The 19,949-nt window shown below is 44.8% G+C and overlaps 1 protein-coding gene across 8 annotated transcripts in view; it reads left to right on the plus strand.

The window, feature by feature from the left end:
* Positions 1 to 1,138: 1,138 nt before the first annotated feature.
* The window catches only part of AGTPBP1 (ATP/GTP binding carboxypeptidase 1), a 146,124-nt gene continuing 127,313 nt past the window's right edge, over positions 1,139 to 19,949 (plus strand). For 3 of the 8 annotated variants that reach the window (XR_013346189.1, XM_077817516.1, XM_077817515.1), the window contains exon 1: positions 1,139 to 1,371. The gene's annotated coding sequence lies outside the window, so the exon portion shown is untranslated. Of the gene's footprint in view, positions 1,554 to 19,949 lie in introns of all 8 variants that reach the window. The other 5 variants (XM_077817511.1, XM_077817510.1, XM_077817514.1 and 2 more) reach the window with 4 other exon arrangements.

Here is a 19,949-nt window from a genome sequence, read left to right on the forward strand (position 1 = left end):
TGGAGTTGAGGGCAGGGCCTGTGGCAGAGCCAGGGATTGAACAGTGAGCACCCTTGGCACATTGGAAAGTTAGTGCCTATAGTTCCAGCTGTAGAGTCGATGCCTATACAAGGAGCCTCATATTAACTTCTGAAGAGCTGCATGTGGCTCTGGAGCCATAGGTTGGCCACCCCTGCTCTTAACACTCCTGTAAGTTATATATTATTATCCCCCTTTTACAAATGGGAAAACAGAGAAAGAAAGGCAAAGTGATAAGTCCCCAGCCACAAAATGAATCAGTAATACAGCCAGAATGAAAATTTAGGACCTCTGTTCCTCAAACTCTTGCTCAGTTCTTTACACTACCCTTCCTTAGCTCCACAGGTAGTTAGCAATTGGAGCTCCCCTTGACTTCCGTTGTAGTTGTGATTGCTGAGCACTTGTAAAAAGAAAAGGAGTACCTGTGACGCCTTAGAGACTAACAAATTTATTTGAGCATAAGCTTTCATGAGCTACAGCACTTGTGAAAATCATGCCCGATATGTTTTAAGCTATGCACCCATCAAATGAGTAACACAGAATTAGTGGCTACATGCAGAATTTTTGGTGTGACTCGCCCAGTGCCATGTGGGCACTCTATGGAACACATAGACTCTAGGTCACCTGGGGTGACACACAAATTGTACACCCTAGGCTCATCCTTTCTCTTTTTCCAGTTCTTTGCTTCATTCTCCACACGCCTTCCAATTTCTGCAATCCTGGGACCTTCCTCCCTAGCAACCCTGATTTAGCCAGAGCGCTATCCATCCTGGGTACAGGCTGAGGCAAGGGTCAGTCCTTAGGGGAAAAAACTGTGCGCGATCCCATGAAAGGCTGCAACGCAATGCATGCAGGCAAAGGGGCTGACCAGGGTCCCCTTAAATCTGGTTCTCTCATTGCTCGCTAGGGGGTTTCTTACACCTTCCTGGGAAGCTCTGCTATTGGCCGCTGGCGGAGGCAGGGCACTAACCCGGCCTGGCACCCAGCATCCCCTCCCCCAAGGCCCACCCGTGGGGACTGGCCTCGGGGCACGCGGCTCTGCAGTTGGAGGCCGCCACTCTGCTGCGTGCACGCGCCTCCATCGGGCCTGCGCGCGCGCGCGCACGCGCGGGGAGGGAGAGTCGGGTGCGCGGTGACGTCTCCGGACGCCGACAGGTTCCTGCCGCCGCCGCCGGGGTTTGTATGAAAACATCGGGGGCGCAGCGCTGGAGCCGCGCCCGGCCTGTCGCGGCCCGCGGGTGACTCCGGCTTCCCGCCGGCCCCTCGCGCCCGGCTGCCACGGGAGGTGCCCGGAGCCGGGCGGCGGAGGCCGAGCCTCGCGGACCGTAGCCGCTGCCCCGCCCTGGGGTGAAGGTGAAGCCCGGGCGGGCGGGGCGCGGACAGACACTGAGAGTCAGCAGCCCCCCGCTCTCTGCCCGCGGGCTGGGGGGCTGGAGCGCGGGTGGCTCTCCCGGCTGCACGGCGCGGCCGGCGGGCGTGTCCGAGCCCGGGTTACCAGGGTGGGAACCCCTCGGTCCTTTCCACCGGGCTGACAGGTTAGCGGGGCCGCCGGTGGGACTTGGCGCGCCGTCGGCCTGGCTCGCGGGGCGGGTCGCTGCTGGTGGTCCTAGGAAATGCTTTTAGGGCTGCCGGGGTCCTGTGGGGTCGCCCCGCCTGGCTGTTGCTGTCCCGCACCCTCGCTAGGCGAGGCGGCCAATGTCACGGAGGTGTTAGTTGCGCTCTTCGACTCCGCGAGCGAGCAGCAGTGTGGTTTTTGCAGTGGAGTGTCCTTAGCAGCTGTTTGGTCTGGACTGTTATCCGGTCATCTTCCTGATACGAGAGCGGGTTCTTTGGATTGCTGGCTTGTTTTTTGTTGGGGTATTTTTATCTAGTGAGTGCAACTATGGCCGGGCGTACTAGGTTACACAACTTGTTTCCATGAGTGCATTTTCGCTCTCCTTCTGATTTATAGCACGTGGCTTTTTTACATATGTATTTTGGTGCCAAACGTTTTCTGGTGATGATAGATGGCCCTTGAACAAAAGTTGTCCCACTCATAAAGCAGAAAATTATACCTAATACTGTATTGCCTTATCCACATTTGTATTGCTGGCCTTCCAAAACTTCCTCTCATGACTCCATTGTGCTAACTGTGTAGGCAAGCTAGTGTAGGTATTTGTATAAATGATAATAAATATAATGTAGGTATTTGTTGAAATAACACTTAGTAAGTGCACTTAGTGGTGTAACCTGCCAGGAATTTGTTTAACACAACATTCTTAAAAATCCATAGATTTGTGTCTCAGTAATAATATTTTGCACTTAAATAACACTTACCTCTCTTCTCCCTGCCCCCCAAATTGAAGTGCTGTGAAATTGATTTGTAGGAACTCAGAATAGATTACTAGTGACACTTTCAAAAGTACTTAAGTGGCTCAGTGAGGCTTTTAAGTTACTTAAGTATCTGGTGAAATACTTTCAAAAGTGCATAAGAGATGCATTTTTTGTTACACACAGAAGTCTCAAACATCAAGGCTCTCTGTTTAGAGAATCAAAGTTGAGCTTTTACTTTCTTCATTCTCTTCTAAGTGTAAGATTGCAGTTGTAAATTTTGGGACAGGGATCATATATTACTATATGTTTGTACAGTGCATAATGCAATGGGGACCTGATCCTGATTCGGTGTGGGTCTTCAGAGACAATTGTAATGCAAACGTTGATATTGAGGGAAATAGAAATATGTTCACTGTGATGGGAAGCTAGTGATATAATTTTAGAGGAACTTTCACACTTGAATGACCTTAAGAAAATATATTTGCAAAATGTAATGTACTTTTCAAGTAGCTGTTAGTGTTCATTTTGTTGCATATCTATTTTTGAATATTTATTTTTTGGTGGTAAATCCTGTAATACAGTCATAGTCTTATACTTATGACCAAGTAGCTGTTGCTGGAAATCTTTGATATCACACTAAGCATTATGACTTTATTTTAAGAGGCCTGGATGAGAGCATTGTGGCTATGATGGTATAAGTTCTTATTTAAACATTTCTTGTAACTGGAAGAACTTGTCAAGAGAGCTTGTTTTTGGCATATTTAAATTGCTTAGTAATAGCCCCTCCCTTCGTCTTTGTAAAGATGTGACTTTCAATTGGATCTTCTGCTACAATTAAAAAAAAAAAAAAAAAAAGCTGTATTTTCACTTTCATTATTAAAGTTGGGGAACTTTCCACAGTAGTCTGAAACATAGGATAATCTACTTTCAACGGGGGGAGATTACATTTTTCCCCCCAATAACACATTTACTGTCGCAAATTTCATGCTTTTATCACAAAACCCGCAATTCCTATTTATTTATTTTGCACAAATCTGGCTAAGACAACACTGCATTTGTTCACACTGGAAGCTTTCTTTGTAACCCAAAGACCTGGAAAGGTCCGATTTTGACTTTTTAAAAATGATCTTCCCCAGGATTAGCTACCAGTGAACTGCAATAACAGGTGCTTTCCTTTACAGCACTTAAATACATTGGAGAAGTTTTTTATAAATAGAGTAAAAAGCTGCCCTTACTCTGCTGTCTTCAGAATCCATCAGTATGGCTCAAAACTTAGACTGAAGTGTGGGGAGGAATACTCAGTGTTGTGCAAAGTGGGAGAAAGGCTTATTTATTTATTAAAAAGCCGAGCTCAGTGTGTTACATGTGTTGCCAACTCTTTCAATGGTGGTTGTGAGGTCGGTAGTATTTGATTTTTTCTTAAAGCACTGGCTTATGGAATTGTGGCTCTATGAGAATCTCAACATCTATTTAAAACAAAAACAAAAGATTCTAGCCTCCTTGTTGCAGAGAGAAGCCTGAAAATGTGACCCTAAAGGCTCAAAAACCAAAGGTGCAAGTAAAAACCACCTCATTTTATTTTAACCTTTGGATTTTATTTTTGAATGTTTGGGGTAGACAGTAATGTTTCATAAACATTTCCAAAATAATCAAAAGCTAGATTGGTACAAATGGCATATGCTGAAACTAAAATCTGTCAGTTAAGATCTTCACTGTTCCTGTTAAGGTGACACTGGCACAATGATGAGCTGAGGAATTCAAAAAATTGAATAGTTGGAATCCTGTTTCGATTGGGTAATATTAATGGGAATAGCATCCCACTTCTTTCTCAGTGTGGCTTTTCTGGGAGTTACTTTGTAGCCTGCTGAAGCTGAGGTAATGGACCAAAGAGTGAAATTTGCAGACAGAGGAGCTTGATGCAAATTTTATCATCATAAGCAACACCTGTAACCAGAAAGTCAAGATAAAAGTTGCCTTAAGCAGCCCGACAGTGGTAAATTTGTCATGTCTTGAAATGGCTGATGAGACTATGTGCTGTGCCTGTAATTTCCTAGCAGATGGTTTAAAAATAAGAAATACACCAAGGAACTACACTTCCTATCTTCTCCTTTTTGTATGTATTTGTTGCCTGGAAGGAAATGGAATCAGACCTCAATATAAGAGCCGCAAATGTGACCATCTAAGTGTGTGTCTACACTATGGATGCTGCAGTTATGCTGCTGTAATGTAGATATTTACTGCATCAAAGTAAGGGGATTTTCAGTTGATATAGGTAATCCAACCTTACAGCTGACAGTAGCTGGGTTGACAGAAGAATTTTTCTATCAACCTAACTCCTGGTGTAGACACATTTAAGTCAGCTTGACTACAGTGTTTGGAGGTCTGAATTTTTCACATTCCTGAGCAACATGGCCAGGTCCATCTAAATTGTAGGTTTAGAGCAGGCCTAAACAAACATTTCCTTTCCAAGAGGGACCAATTAATATAATCTCGAATAACATCTGAAAAGTTAGTCAAAAAATTTTTCACTGTAAAAGATTGTAATACAACAAAAGAGAAGGGGAAATTGTTAAAATGAGTCGTCTAACCTTTTAAATTTCAAATGCTTTAACTGTTTTCTGTGTGCCTAATTAAATCTTAAAATGGTTGTTACAGTGGGATCAAACTAGTGATAATCTGACACAATCTCAAAGAATGCTCAACTCTTCTACAGAATGGTGAGCAAGGGGTTTATTAGCACCTTGCCCCTTGTTCAGCCTAAGGGCATGGCTACACTTGCAAATGTAGAGTGCTTTGCATTAAACCAGCCTTCGTAGAGCGCAGTAGGGAAAGCGCTGCAGTCTGTCCACACTGACAGCTGCAAGCATACGGGCATAGCCACATTTGCAGCACTTGCAGTGGCATTGGGAGCGGTGCATTCTGGGCAGCTATCCCACAGAGCACCTTTTCCCATTCTGGTGCTGTGGCTTGTGGGAAGGGAGCGGAGGGTGTGGGGCATTCTGGGTCCTGTCCAATGCCCCGTGATGCATCGGTTCGCATCCCAGCAATCCCTGTGCCTCTGTCCACTTTTGGCACCATCTTTCAGTGTTTTTTGTACTGTGTGCTCTGTCTTCCCTTTTGGTCTGCGGGAATGGAGCCCGAACTGCTGAGGAATATGCTGACGAGTCTCACCAGCATGTCACGTTTGGCAGTCGAGTTACTCCTTAAGATCCAAACTGACAATGAGGACTCCGACGATGATTGCTTGAGGTATTCATGGACCTTCTCACCGGTGTGGAATATTGCTTTTGGGCTCGGGAAACAAGCACGGAGTGGGGGAGATCGCATCGTCCTGCAAGTCTAGGATGCAGTGGCTGCAGAACTTTTGGATGAGAAAAGCTACTTTCATGGGACTGTGTGAGGAGCTCGCCTCCCATCCTGCGAGATTGAGAGCTGCCCTGCCGGTGGAGAAGCGGGTGTCTGTTGCAGTCTGGAAGCTGGTAACTCCAGACAGCTACCAATCGGTCGCTAACCAGTTTGGAGTGGGAAAGTCGACTGTTGGAATCGTGATGATGCAAGTTTGCAGGGCCATTAATCGCATCCTGCTCAGAAGAACCGTGACTCTGGGTAACATGCATGACGTTGTGGCTGGCTTTGCACAAATAGGTTTCCCTAACTGCGGAGGGGTGATAGATGGGACGCATATTCCAATTCTGGCACCAGCCCACCAAGCCTCTGGAAGGGGTATTTCTCTGTGGTTCTCCAGGCGCTTGTGGATCACAGTGGGTGTTTCATTGACATTAACACAGGCTGGCCCGGAAAGGTGCATGAGGCGCGCATCTTTTGGAACACTGGCCTGTTCAGGAAGCTGCAAGCTGGGACGTTTTTCCCAGACCAGAAGATCACCGTAGGGGAAGTCGAAATGCCCATTGTGATCCTTGGAGACCCCACTTACCCTTTAATGCCGTTGCTCATGAAATCCTACACAGGGAGCCTTGACAGCAGCAAGGAGCGGTTCAACAACAGGCTGAGCCAGTGCAGAATGACAGTGGAGTGTGCTTTTGGACATTTAAAGGGCCGCTGGCACTCTCTGTATGGAAGCTGGACCTGGCCGATGACAGCATCCCCGCGGTTATATCCGCGTACTGTACCCACCATAACATTTGTGAAGGGCAGGGTAAACGATTCACTCAGGCATGGAACTTGGGGGTTCAACACCTGGAGGCTGAATTTGAACAGCCAGAGAGCATGGCTATTAGAGGTGCCCAGCGCAGGGCTGCAAGAATTAGGGATGCCTTGAGGGAGCAATTTGTGGCTGAAAGCCACCAGTAATGTTTGGTGCTCTGCACTGGAGTGAAGTGCAGTGGTTCCAATGTTAGTAGAAATCTGTGTTTGCTATGCTGACTTGCAGTAACTGTTGCTTTCCTGGCCTAAATACCTTACTTTTACTTTATGCAATAATAAAGAATGTTTTCAAAGCCAAAAAATCCATTTATTGAAAAGAAACACAGCTGCTTGGAAAACAAAGTGTAAGGGAGTGGGGTGGGGAATGGTACGATCACAGATTTGCATATGTCCTGTTATCATACTTGGCCTTCCTGCCTGGAGTGCTGTGCAATGAGTGCTGCACTTCAGAATGGCTATGATGCATGGTGATGGGGGTTGAGTGCAGTGGGTAAGAGTTATAGTTTTCAGGGCTGAGTGATGAAGCTATAGGTGTTGGAGGCAGCTGGTGGCGATAAGAACCCGGATGTTGGGAAAAGTGGGTTGGAGGTGACATGGGGGCACAAAGGAAAGAGTTTTGGGATGAGCTGCAGGTGGGGGCGGGCACAGTAGTGCTCTGCCTGCATGTCTACGAGCACCTGGATCGAGTCCGCTTGGCGCTCCATGATGCTTATCAGCCAATCCGTGCTTTGCTGCCGGGGCTCCGGGTTTTTGTGCTGGCAATCCACATTCTGCTTGTGGATCCTCCTTTCACTGTCCCTCTACTCCTGCGCTTTTAGATTCTCGTTAAGGGACTGCTGCATTACTTCATGCAGCACGTCTTTGCTTCTACGTGGTCTCTTCCTAATTCTTTGCAGTCTTTCGGCTTGTGATAACACGGACGGCTGAGATCTCAAGGTTGCATCTGTAAAGGCAAAATACAACACTTAACAGAGGCAGCATTGTTCACACCAGATAGAGCAACGATTTCCTGTACTTAAGGGCAAGCACAGTCTAAACAATAGCATAATTTGCTTGTCCCAAAGTGAGTGCACATAATCCACGGGAGCCCCAAAATGGTGAGAGGTTTCAGAGTAACAGCCGTGTTAGTCTGTATTTGCAAAAAGAAAAGGAGTACTTGTGGCACCTTAGAGACTAACCAATTTATTTGAGCATAAGCTTTCGTGAGCTACAGCTCACTTCATCGGATGCATACTGTGGAAAGTACAGAAGATCTTTTTATACACACAAACCATGAATAAATGGGTGTTTACCATTACAAAAGGTTTTCTCTCCCCCCACCCCACTCTCCTGCTGGTAATAGCTTATCTAAAGTGATCATTCTCCTTACAATGTGTATGATAATCAAGTTGGGCCATTTCCAGCACAAATCAAGGGTTTAACAAGAACGTCTGGGGGGAGGGGGGGGTTTAGGAAAAAACAAAGGGAAATAGGTTACCTTGCATAATGACTTAACCACTCCCAGTCTCTATTCAAGCCTAAGTTAATTGTATCCAATTTGCAAATGAATTTCAATTCAACAGTCTCTCGCTGGAGTCTGGATTTGAAGTTTTTCTGTTGTAATATTGCAACTTTCATGTCTGTAATCGTGTGACCAGAGAGATTGAAGTGTTCCGACTGGTTTATGAATGTTATAATTCTTGACATCTGATTTGTGTCTATTTATTGTTTTACGTAGAGACTGTCCAGTTTGACCAGTGTACGTGGCTGAGGGGCATTGCTGGCACATGATGGCATATATCACATTGGTAGATGTGCAGGTGAACGAGCCTCTGATAGTGTAGCTGATGTGATTAGGCCCTGTGATGGTGTCCCTTGAATAGATATGTGGGCACAGTTGGCAACGGGCTTTGTTGCAAGGATAGGTTCCTGGGTTAGTGGTTCTGTTGTGTGGTATGTGGTTGCTGGTGAGTATTTGCTTCAGGTTGGGGGGCTGTCTGTAGGCAAGGACTGGCCTGTCTCCCAAGATTTGTGAGAGTGTTGGGTCATCCTTCAGGATAGGTTGTAGATCCTTAATAATGCATTGGAGGGGTTTTAGTTGGGGGCTGAAGGTGACGGCTAGTGGCGTTCTGCTATTTTCTTTGTTAGGCCTGTCCTGTAGTAGGAGACTTCTGGGAACTCTTCTGGCTCTATCAATCTGTTTCTTCACTTCCGCAGGTGGGTATTGTAGTTGTAAGAATGCTTGATAGAGCTCTTGTAGATGTTTGTCTCTGTCCGAGGGGTTGGAGCACATGCAGTTGTATCGCAGAGCTTGGCTGTAGACAATGGATCGTGTGGTGTGGTCAGGGTGAAAGCTGGAGGCATGTAGGTAGGAATAGCGGTCAGTAGGTTTCTGGTATAGGGTGGTGTTTATGTGACCATTGTTTATTAGCACTGTAGAGTCCAGGAAGTGGATCTCTTGTGTGGACTGGACCAGGCTGAGGTTGATGGTGGGATGGAAATTGTTGAAATCATGGTGGAATTCCTCAAGGGCTTCTTTTCCATGGGTCCAGGTGATGAAGATGTCATCAATGTAGCGCAAGTAGAGTAGGGGCGTTAGGGGACGAGAGCTGAAGAAGCGTTGTTCTAAGTCAGCCATAAAAATGTTGGCATACTATGTGGGTACCCATAGCAGTGCCGCTGATTTGAAGGTATATATTGTCCCAAATGTAAAATAGTTATGGGTAAGGACAAAGTCACAAAGTTCAGCCACCAGGTTAGCCGTAACATTATTGGGGATAGTGTTCTTGACGGCTTGTAGTCCATCTTTGTGTGGAATGTTGGTGTAGAGGGCTTCTACATCCATAGTGGCCAGGATGGTGTTATCGGGAAGATCACTGATGGCTTGTAGTTTCCTCAGGAAGTCAGTGATGTCTTGAAGATAGCTGGGAGTGCTGGTAGCGTAGCGACTGAGGAGGGAGTCTACATAGCCAGACAATCCTGCTGTCAGGGTGCCAACGTCTGAGATGATGGGGCGCCCAGGATTTCCAGGTTTATGGATCTTCGGTAGTAGATAGAATATCCCAGGTTGGGGTTCCAGGGGTGTGTCTGTGCAGATTTGATCTTGTGCTTTTTCAGGGAGAGTGGTGTTGGAGAGCTGCCGAGCAGCCTCTTGTTCATATTCCAACCTATTCATGATGACAACAGCACCTCCTTTGTCAGCCTTTTTGATTATGATGTCAGAGTTGTTTGAGGCTGTGGATGGCATTGTGTTCTGCACGGCTGAGGTTATGGGGCAAGTGATGCTGCTTTTCCACAATTTCAGCCCATGCACGTTGGTGGAAGCACTCTATGTAGAAGTCCAGTCTGCTGTCTCGACCTTCAGGAGGAGTCCACCTAGAATCCTTCTTTTTGTAGTGTTGGTAGAGAGGTCTCTGTGGATTAGTATGTTGTTCAGAGGTGTGTTGGAAATATTCCTTGAGTCGGAGACGTCGAAAATAGGATTCTGGGTCACCACAGAACTGTATCATGTTCGTGGGGGTGGAGGGGCAGAAGGAGAGGCCCCGAGATAGGACAGCTGCTTCTGCTGGGCTAAGAGTATAGTTGGATAGGTTAACAATATTGCTGGGTGGGTTGAGGGAACCATTGCTGTGGCCCCTTGTGGCATGTAGTTGTTTAGAAAGTTTACTGTCCTTTTTCTTTTGTAGAGAAGCAAAGTGTGTGTTGTAAATGGCTTGTCTAGTTTTAGTAAAGTCCAGCCACGAGGAAGTTTGTGTGGAAGGTTGGTTTTTTTATTAAGTACCCATTTGTGAGAGCTCGTTCTTTATCTTTCCCTGTTTGCTGTAGAGGATGTTGATCAGGTGGTTCCGTAGTTTCTTTGAGAGCGTGTGGCACAAGCTGTCAGCATAGTCTGTGTGGTATGTAGATTGTAATGGATTTTTTACCTTCAGTCCTCTTGGTACGATGTCCATCTGTTTGCATTTGGAAAGGAAGATGATGTCTGTCTGTATCTGTACAAGTTTTTTCATGCAGTTGGTTGATTTCCACTCCACACGGCTAAATGCAGTGCCTTGCATAATGACAGGTTTCAGACTAGCAGCCGTGTTAGTCTGTATTCGCAAAAAGAAAAGGAGTACTTTTGGCACCTTAGAGACTAACCAATTTATTTGAGCATAAGCTTTTGTGAGCTACAACTCCCTTCATCGGATGTATACTGTGGAAAGTACAGAAGATCTTTTTATACACACAAACCATGGAAAAAATGGGTGTTTACCACTACAAAAGGTTTTCTCTCGCCCCACCCCACTCTCCTGCTGGTAATAGCTTATCTAAAGTGATCACTCTCCTTACAATGTGTATGATAATCAAGATCTTCTGTACTTTCCACAGTATGCATCCGATGAAGTGAGCTGTAGCTCACGAAAGCTTATGCTCAAATAATTGGTTAGTCTCTAAGGTGCCACAAAATGGTGAGTAAGCACATGGTCAAGGGGGACTGATTGTTTCACGGCCGTACTGCCTTCTGGGTTTCTGTGCCTTGGGGAGAGCCAAGAGCGACAGGGGGCCCCTATACTGAACAGTTTCCCCACATTTTCCATAGGAGTTCGCCCTGGAAGATATCTCGCTGCTGAGGGTGACCTGGGAAGCAAGGGAGGGTCTTCTACTGCAATGTGGCTTTTGCCCTGGCCCATATGCAGCTTGCCTGTGTGCAGCAATGGTCTCCCCGCTCCTCACGGCACAGTGGCGTGGACATGTTAGCCTGACTGGGACAAGGACCACAGTGGCTCTCCCAAGAAACCCACGCAAGTGCATTGCCCAAGTTCTGGACGAGACCTTTGAAGAGATCACTGAGACCGATTACCACGATGTGAGAGAGCACAGCAACGCCCTATTCCACATCTAGGCATGCATGCAGCCCTAACCCTCCTCGCCCCAAGAGCCCGCACTGAATAACTTCCTTCGCAAAATAAAAGCTGCTTACTGGGAACCTCCTCTGGTGTTTGTCCTTCACCAAGCACCGGCTTCCACAACTGGCTACCTTCCCCCTGGCTTGAGAACAGCTCCTGGCTGCATGCATCTAGGGATTCTGGGGTGTCTTCCTCCTCAGCACCCTTGCTCCAGCTTTTCTCCTCCTCCTCCTCCTCCTCCTGCCTTGTTGAACTGGGCTCTGAAGTGTCCACGGTGGTCCTCAGAGTCAAGGTGGGGTCGCCCCCAAGTATCGCATCCAGCTCTTTGTAGAAATGGCAGGTTATGGGGGCAGCACCGAAGCGGCTTTTTGCCTCGTGGACTTTGTGGTAGGCATTCCGCAGCTCCTTCACTTTAACCCTGGACTGCAGTGCATCCCGGTCATGGCCCCTTTCCATCATGTCCCTTGATATCTGCCCGAAGGCATTGTAATTCCTATGGCTGGAGCACAGCTGGGACTGGACAGCTTCCTCCCATCAAACACTGATGAGGTCCAGCACCTTGCCATTGCTCCATACTGGAGATTGCCTGGCACATGGAAGCATGGTCACCTGGAAAGATTCGCTGAGAGCACTCGCGCCTGGCTGAGCAAACAGGAAGGGGATTTTCAAAATTCCCAGAGAATTTAAAGGGCGGGTCTGATAGTTGGTCACCTGAGGGCAGGGCAGTAGAGTTCAAAGTGATGACCAGAGTGGCTAGAACAGGCATTGTGGGACGCTTCTGGAGGCCGATCTGAGCACATTAACAGACCAGGGCATCCACACTGACGCTGCGGCACTCCAGCGGGAGCGCATTAAACGCTATTCCACTTTTTGAGGTGGAGTACCAGGAGCGCTCTAGCCGCGGAGTCCGGGCACTCTACGTGCCTTGCCAGTGTGGACACGTCGTGTGTTAGAGCGCTCAGGGCTGCTTTAATGCGTTCTAACTCACAAGCGTACCCATGCCCTAAGACGCCACCTTCCCCTTATCAATACAACACACGCTTTTAATTCCCTTATCTCTTCTCTTTCTGCATTTTACCCCGCCCTTTCTTTTTTCCCTTTTCCTTTTTTCCTTTTTGCATTTTGTCTCTCCCTTTCCCTTGTGTGGCTCTTCCACTGTTTCCCTAAACTCGGTGTGAAGAACATGCTATGGGAAGACCATAAGGGTCTTTCATTTCTTTAGCTAACTACATATGGAACTTGCTCTAGAGGAAAACTGACTTACTGAAGGTTTTCCTTCTGCAGCAGTTGGCTTTTTTTTTAATTGCTTTTCAGCTCTGTATTCTTAACTTCATTTTGCTGCTAGGCTGTTCACCTCAAAGTATAAACCAAAGTATTACAAAGAAGTGTGTACATCTTGCCAGCGCCTCCTGGTTCATTTTTCTCTCTTGCTATAGAAGCCACTGCAGAGCAACGCAAGGTGTTCCACTCCCTCTGTGACTTGAGCTTGCTGCTTCTGCAATACTCTTTCTATGGGGGGAGGCTAAGCCTCAATAGTGACTCCACCTCTCATGACAACACAAGATCGCTGGTCTGGCCCAGATGTTCATGAAAATTTCAGTAAAAATTGTCTTCTGATTGTAGAAGTTTTTTTTCCCATCCATTCTTCAGTGGAATTATCTGGATTTCAAGGGGTGGAATTCTCAAAAAGAGACTAGTGTTTAGCTGCCATTTTAGGTGCCTTTGTCCAAACATGAGATTCTCATAACACTTATCTGCTGTCTAGCCCTGTAAGCATATAGGAAGTGTAGGTGCCTAAATTTCTTCTAGTAAAGTCCCAAGCTGATTAAATTTCTGCCGGTGGGCATGCTTGCAGCCTCCTCAATCTTGACACCACTGAGCAGCTTTGCACCTAATTCACACCTAGGTATTCCCAACCTATCTTGCCTGTGTGGCTTGATCCCGTAGATGTGCTTGTAGGCTGCCTTAGAACATGTTGACTAGATTGCATCCTGCACAAAATACAGCCGGTGGTGCTGGTTCTCCCCTTTACCCAGTATCCCACTCACCCAGGATATGGAAGATCTGGGTTCAAATCCCCCCTCTGCTTGATGTGGATCAGGGACTTGGGATCTAGGCCTCCCACCTCCTAGGTGAGTGCCCTAACCATTGGACAATAGAGTCAATCTGTCTGGCTTGATGAATATTGAAATATTTTATGTGAAATGGAACAGCTAAAACAGGAGAGACTGAAAGACCCACCCTAAAATACTCCAGAGCCCCATGGTTAGGACATTCACTTTGGAGCAGGGGAAAGATGGATTCAGGTCTCTGCTCCACATTAGACAGAGGGGGGATTTGAAGTCTGGTTTCCTGGGTGAGTGCCCTAACCATTGGGCTGTTAGGTAAAAGAGGGTGGCAGCCGTCATTGCTGCCACCACCGGCTCTTGCTGACCTGGCCTAGGTGCCTAATTCCAGGAGAGCATTCATGGTTGTGAATTCCAAGTGCAAGGAGTCATGGAGTTTGGTATCTTAGGGCATTTCTACACTGCAGCCCTAAGTTGACTGACTTACAGCGACTTCAGTAATTACTGCAGTGGTTGATGTCCTCACGATCCTCCTGTCGGTGGTGTGTGTCCTCACCACGAGCACTTTCACTTACTGTAGAGGGTCAGTGTGCGGGCTAAAAGACAGGGCTTTCAGCTCCGCAAAGCTCCCTGCCGGGAGCCCAGATGCCTCCCATCCCGGCTCTCACCTCACCGCTCCTGACTGGGATCAAGGGGCAACCACCTGGCTGGGAGTGGGGAGCTGGGGACAACTTGGCTCTAGCTGCTCAGCTTTGTCAATTTCATGGTTGCATGAAATTGACAGTCAATAGCAGATGGAAGTAGCACAGTGCCTAGGTAGAGACTGTTACCCCAGCTATGCCAACATAAGCTTCTTGTGGAGATGGAATTATTATGTCGGTATAGTAGGGCACTTACATCTGTGGGACAAGGCTGTCGTATGTACACTGATGTAATTAGGTCAACGTAAGCTGTCTTACGTCGACCAAACTGTATAGTGTAGACCAGGCCTAACTCACTTTGAGGGATGGGGCTTAAGACACATACCTCTTCTTGGCATTTCCTAATAGCTAGTCTATGTGGCTCCCCACTCAAAATGCTAGTTATGTGAATCCTCTTTTTTTAGGGACCCCTTTCTAAAAATGTTTTAATTCTTTTTATAGTGCTTATTGCCAAAGTCGTTTGGGACTTCCCAGCCTAAACACATTCATGGGAAGTTAAATCTCTTAATAGGTGAACTGTTTTTGTGGATAATGTTTTCCTTCTGCTATAACTTGCTTGGCAGACTTAAACCTGAACAATTTAGTCGCCAAATTACAGCCTTAGTTAATTTTAAGAAAAGCTGGGGAGTGAGTAAAGGAATGTCATTGTTACCTACATAATACTTCCAGCTGAAGTTGTAAGGACTGAGACTCAATCACTGGAGAGTCTCTGCCAGAGACAGTTCTCAGATATGGATTGCACTTGCTAAAATTTGTTTAAAACTTCAGAGTGATAATTAGGGTTTCTATTTCTTTTTCTGTAAAATATACCACACAAGCAGCAAAAACGTAATACTGCTCACCACAAGAATTCTTATGATCTATTGTTGGCTAACTATTCTACACATCTTGACTGTGTCAGAGACCTTCATGAAGCTTTGTATAAGCCTTTTTAAGCTCCTCTGTGTAAACTGCAGGTTAGTGTTAGCCTTGACAAAGACCAGCGTTTTACTGTATTGTAGTAGTGTTTAAACTAACCAGCTCAAAAGTTTTCTTGTATAGTAAATATTTGTAGAAAAGATAAATATAAGGAAACAAGACAATAGTCCACGTAAAAGTATCCTCTCTAAAGATTTTACTGCTTCAAGAGCTTATACTTAATTTTTTATTGTGGGTCTGAAAATAGACTCTCATAAGAATTAGAAACTAGGAATAAATACTCATAGTTATAAAGAGATTTTTTTTGGCTTTGATTCATTTGGTAAAGTTACATTTCTGTCTCCCTATACTTTGCCAGCTCTGGTGACTAATATTAGAAGGTCTTATCCAAAAGACTGTAAACAGCTTCTCAAGGAAGGAATATTTTTCAGTGCAACTTGAAGGTGTCCATGCTATGAAGTGGGGAAAATATATTGATATGAACTATCAAATTCACAGCCATGCAAATTTGTAGCTGCACAAAACCTCACACTTCGTTCATCTGTGGCATGCGTTCAAATATCTGTAAAATTATTAGGGAATGGTAGGTTCTGTGGATAGGATTGGAGGACACACTAAAGCATTTTAGAGTATTTAAAACTGCTTTTGAGGAAGATACTGATCCCCACAAATTGTGTATCTCTATTTCTGCTGTTGACTGATTTTCATTCCTAAAACATTTTCAGAAAATACAGGTTGGTTGATTTGTTTGTATCAAAGATCTTAGAAACTAGATTGGCCATGAGCAACATTCTAGAATAAGTGTAGCTATTTGCAATATTAATTATAACTATTTGTAAAACAAGGTGTTACTGTAGACTTAGGGACAACATAAAGTTGATCACTTGAAACATCGCTGAGAGTCCTGCAGATTTAGTAACTGATTAAGAAGAATTGATCATGTTGTTTCAGATCACTAAAAATGTGAATTGGGCTGCATTTAAAAAAAAGTGATTTTTGAATTTCTACCTTAGATAGAGACCTCTAGATATTATCAAATTTGAAATCTCCCTGGAGCACTTTGGAGTTTCATGAGTGTTAATAAATGAAGCAATATACCTTGAACTTCAATCTAATTTCGAATAGAAAATAGCAAGTTTCCATTGGCTAGTGCTTCTAGGCTTGTATAGCTGTGTTGTAGAAATGGCCTCTTTCAGAAATGGACCAGTCCCTCAGAAAACCAAACCAGCCCCCTCATTCCCCAAATGATTGGTAGAGATTGTCATTTGTACTACCTTAATCTGGAACCTGCCCACCAAATATATGAATGAAGAAGTGATAACTTTCTCCACTAAAAGATTTGCATGTATGCTTTAGATTATAACCCTTCAGAATGGAGATTCTCTTCTGCATTATCGTGCCAAGCACAGTGGGGCCCCAATCCCAGTTGGAACTTCTGGGCACTACCACAATATAAGTGTTTTCGACTAAAAAGAAGGACAGTTTGTTCTGATCAAATGATCACTCACACCATCTATACTAACAAACTTCTGTCTTCCAAATTAGGGGTGGAGATGCGTGATCCTAACCAACCCTGTATTCACACCCTGTGCACTAATGCAAGGGTATTTATACAAACTGTGCCTTGTGCGATACCATTTGAAAACTAATAACACACTAATTAATATCATTGAGGAATATATGTGGAGTTATGGAAGTCCTCTGATACTATGTTTTAAAATCTGTATTTGAACAAAGTAAAAATAAGTCTGCCCTGGTCTTGAATACGAATGGAGCAGAATGTCCAGAGATTACAATTTACATATGCAGTAAATTGAATCATCAAAACTCACAGGGTGGGGGTGTGGGGGGGTCAGCATGTTTGGATCATGAAGAATTGTGTATTTGCTTGTTTAGCCAGCTCGGTCATCAGACCGAGACCAGGAGGCTATATTTACATAAAAGCTAAACAAAACCATCAAGCTAACAAGGGGAGGTGATAAGGGCATAACTGTCAGTGGGGGATGGAGACTTCACTCCCAGGAAGGCATCCTGTTCCTTGAAGCAGGGTTAATGAACTTTGAGAGATGCTTGTCAAAGGTTTGCTGGACTATAAAGAGAGGGGCAATGAACCCCTAAGATGACCAGGGTAAACCGCACCTTGTACATCTGTGGAAGGTCCTGATTGAGGGAGAGTCAGCCATGCTGGACCAAGAGTAATTAGTGTGTGAAATAATCTTAAACAAAGACTGTACCTTGCTAGATTAAGTTTTAGACTTGTAGATGCATGTTAGCACTTTCATTTGCTTGTCATTATATCTACGTCTTTTTCTTTTTTACTTGGCATCACTTAACTTGTGTCCTGTTAATACTTGTTTTGTTTTAATTTAAACCAGCCCAGTGCTATGTTTGAATTGGAGATTACAGTTAATGTGGCAAGCTGCTGGGTATTGTCTCTTAAAGGAGCAAACAAACCTTATTATTTCTCTGAGTGGCCTAGGAGAGGGCTGGATGCTTCAGGGCAGACAGTTTTGGGGAAATGCAGGACTAGTAGTGTGTTGGGGTCACTTGGCTGTTGTAATCATGGCTGGTGGAGATCAGTGGGTGTCTGTGGTATAACAAGCAGGCTGTAGAGACAGTTACTGAAACATGGCTGCTTATCACACAGACAGTTGGTGCATGCTTGTATGCTATCTGGGAACATCTAACAAAGGAGCTACAGCAACAGAGCATTTTACTGCATGCAGGGCTTCAGGGCAGGCAGTGATGCACCTCTCACTGGTCTGGATTGCATTCCTAAATGTGACAGGAGGGTATTGAGATAAGTGTACAGCAAGTATCCTAGAGATTCTTGCTACATCTAAATAAACTTAAACCCTGATTCAGGAAAACACTTAAGCACATGCTTAAGTGCTTTCCTGACTTGTGGTCTTCTGGCCTGTTCCTGAAAACGCTTACATGCATGTGTAACTTGTAAATCAAGTCTCTTAAGGAACAGGTCCTATGTTTGTAAAATCAAAGTCCTACTAGATTCTTTAGCAGAATGACGTCCATAGGGAGTACAATGAATGTAATAGTCTGCTTAGACACAATAGTATAAAATAAAGATTCCAAATGTCTTGAAAGATCTTGCTGCTTATCAGTCTGTAAGCCATTCTTTCATGGACTGTTGAAGTTCCCCAGTATCACCAATGATGTACCATCAGGATCCTTTCTGTTTTCCATTAGTGTGATACAGAACACTGCACAAGCAAAAAGAGCATGCAGAAATTCTTGTCTGTAAAGAGCAGCAGCATGTATAGGAAGGATATGCACGAGCGCCACCATTGGCTCTAGTGGAGGGTTTTAACTCTGTTTTAACTGTTCACAAATTGTTTTTCTGTATTTTTGTAGTTGATTCCATAGTGTGTATGTATAAAAAGTTGATATCTTCCATATTTAGTCTCTATTCACCTGTATAATCATTTGAGTAGAACAAATTATGAAATAATGTATTCTAAACGTTGTATCTATTGCTATATCTTGCTTTAAGGTACAATAATTTTTTAAATGCCTGTAAATATTCAAGAAGTCTCTTGCTCAATAACCTGTTAAATCATAGCCTCAAACAAAAAATTTTTTTGGTCGATTACATAATTGCATTACAGTAGAACAGTGGTTCTCAACCTATTTATCATTGTGGGCCGCATATGTGGCCCACAGAGTGTTAGCTGGGTCACAGGTTGAGAACCACAGTGCCTTCCACCTAACCCTCCGCCTCCCCCCCCGCCAACAAACCCTTAGGCTCAGTGCCCTCCACCCAAAGACCCCTCCACAGAGTGGGGCCAGGAGCAGAGAGCTGGGTGTGGGACAGGGATGGGGACCCCGAGTCCTGCCGCGGCGGACTGGGTGACAGACAACGAGCCCTGCTGTGGGGGGCCGGGAGGCAGCCAGCTTCTCAGCTCCCATCCGGAGCCTGCTGCACAGCAGAGGAGCCTGGAGCCCATGGCCTTTAGCACATAGTCTCTGCTGGGTCGCAGCTGTGCGCTAATTGGGCTGTATGTGGTCCATGGGTTGAGAACCACTGCAGTAGAATCTCAGTTACAAACTGACCAGTCAAATGTGCAGAATTGGAAGTGTGCAGTCTGGCAGCGGCAGAGATTAACATGAAAGCAAAGCAAATACAGTACCGTACTATGGAAAACCTGAACTACTAAAGAAAATAAAGGGAAAGCAGCATTTTTCTTCTGCAGACTAAAGTTTCAAAGCTATATTAAGTCAATGTTCAGCTGTAAACTTTTGAGAGAACCACCATAACGTTTTGTTGAGTTTTGAACAACCTCCATTGCCCAGGTGTTCGTAACTCTGAGGTTCTACTGTATAAACATGAGCTTTTTTTTTAAAAAAAAAAAAAAGGAAGAAAAAAAAATAGGCACCAATCCTGAAAATAATTTAAGCACCTGAGTAACTTTACTCACCTGTGCAGTGTGGTACTACTTATGTGAGTTATATGAAGCACCTGCTTAAGGCTTTGCAGGCTTGGGGTTGTGAGGGGTCATTGCATCATGAGGATCTCACATATTCTGTTAGTGTACTCGGTTCAGAGAAAATGATCTGATGTTAGCTTGATCCATATTGATTTATCTTAGGAAGACAAAGCTTGGTGATCAAGTTTTTGAACAGATCGAAACTTTAATTAAAATCTCTAACATCTTTCAGATTTTTGAAATCTGAATTATTTGGATGGTGATAGGGATTTATCACATGTAGAAAGTATCCCATGTGCCTGGTGTTAGGGTAGCTCTTAATTCATTTTTATTTTTTGTCAGTCTGATAAGTTCTGGAAAAACTGTCTTATGTGTAGGCTTGGCAGAATAAAATTTTAATTTTTTATAGTTTTGGTGGATAATATCAATGGTTTATTTTAAAGCATTATTTGTGTAGAC

Source organism: Eretmochelys imbricata, chromosome 5 (genome assembly GCF_965152235.1).
Source record: "Eretmochelys imbricata isolate rEreImb1 chromosome 5, rEreImb1.hap1, whole genome shotgun sequence".
Taxonomy (NCBI): domain Eukaryota; kingdom Metazoa; phylum Chordata; order Testudines; family Cheloniidae; genus Eretmochelys; species Eretmochelys imbricata.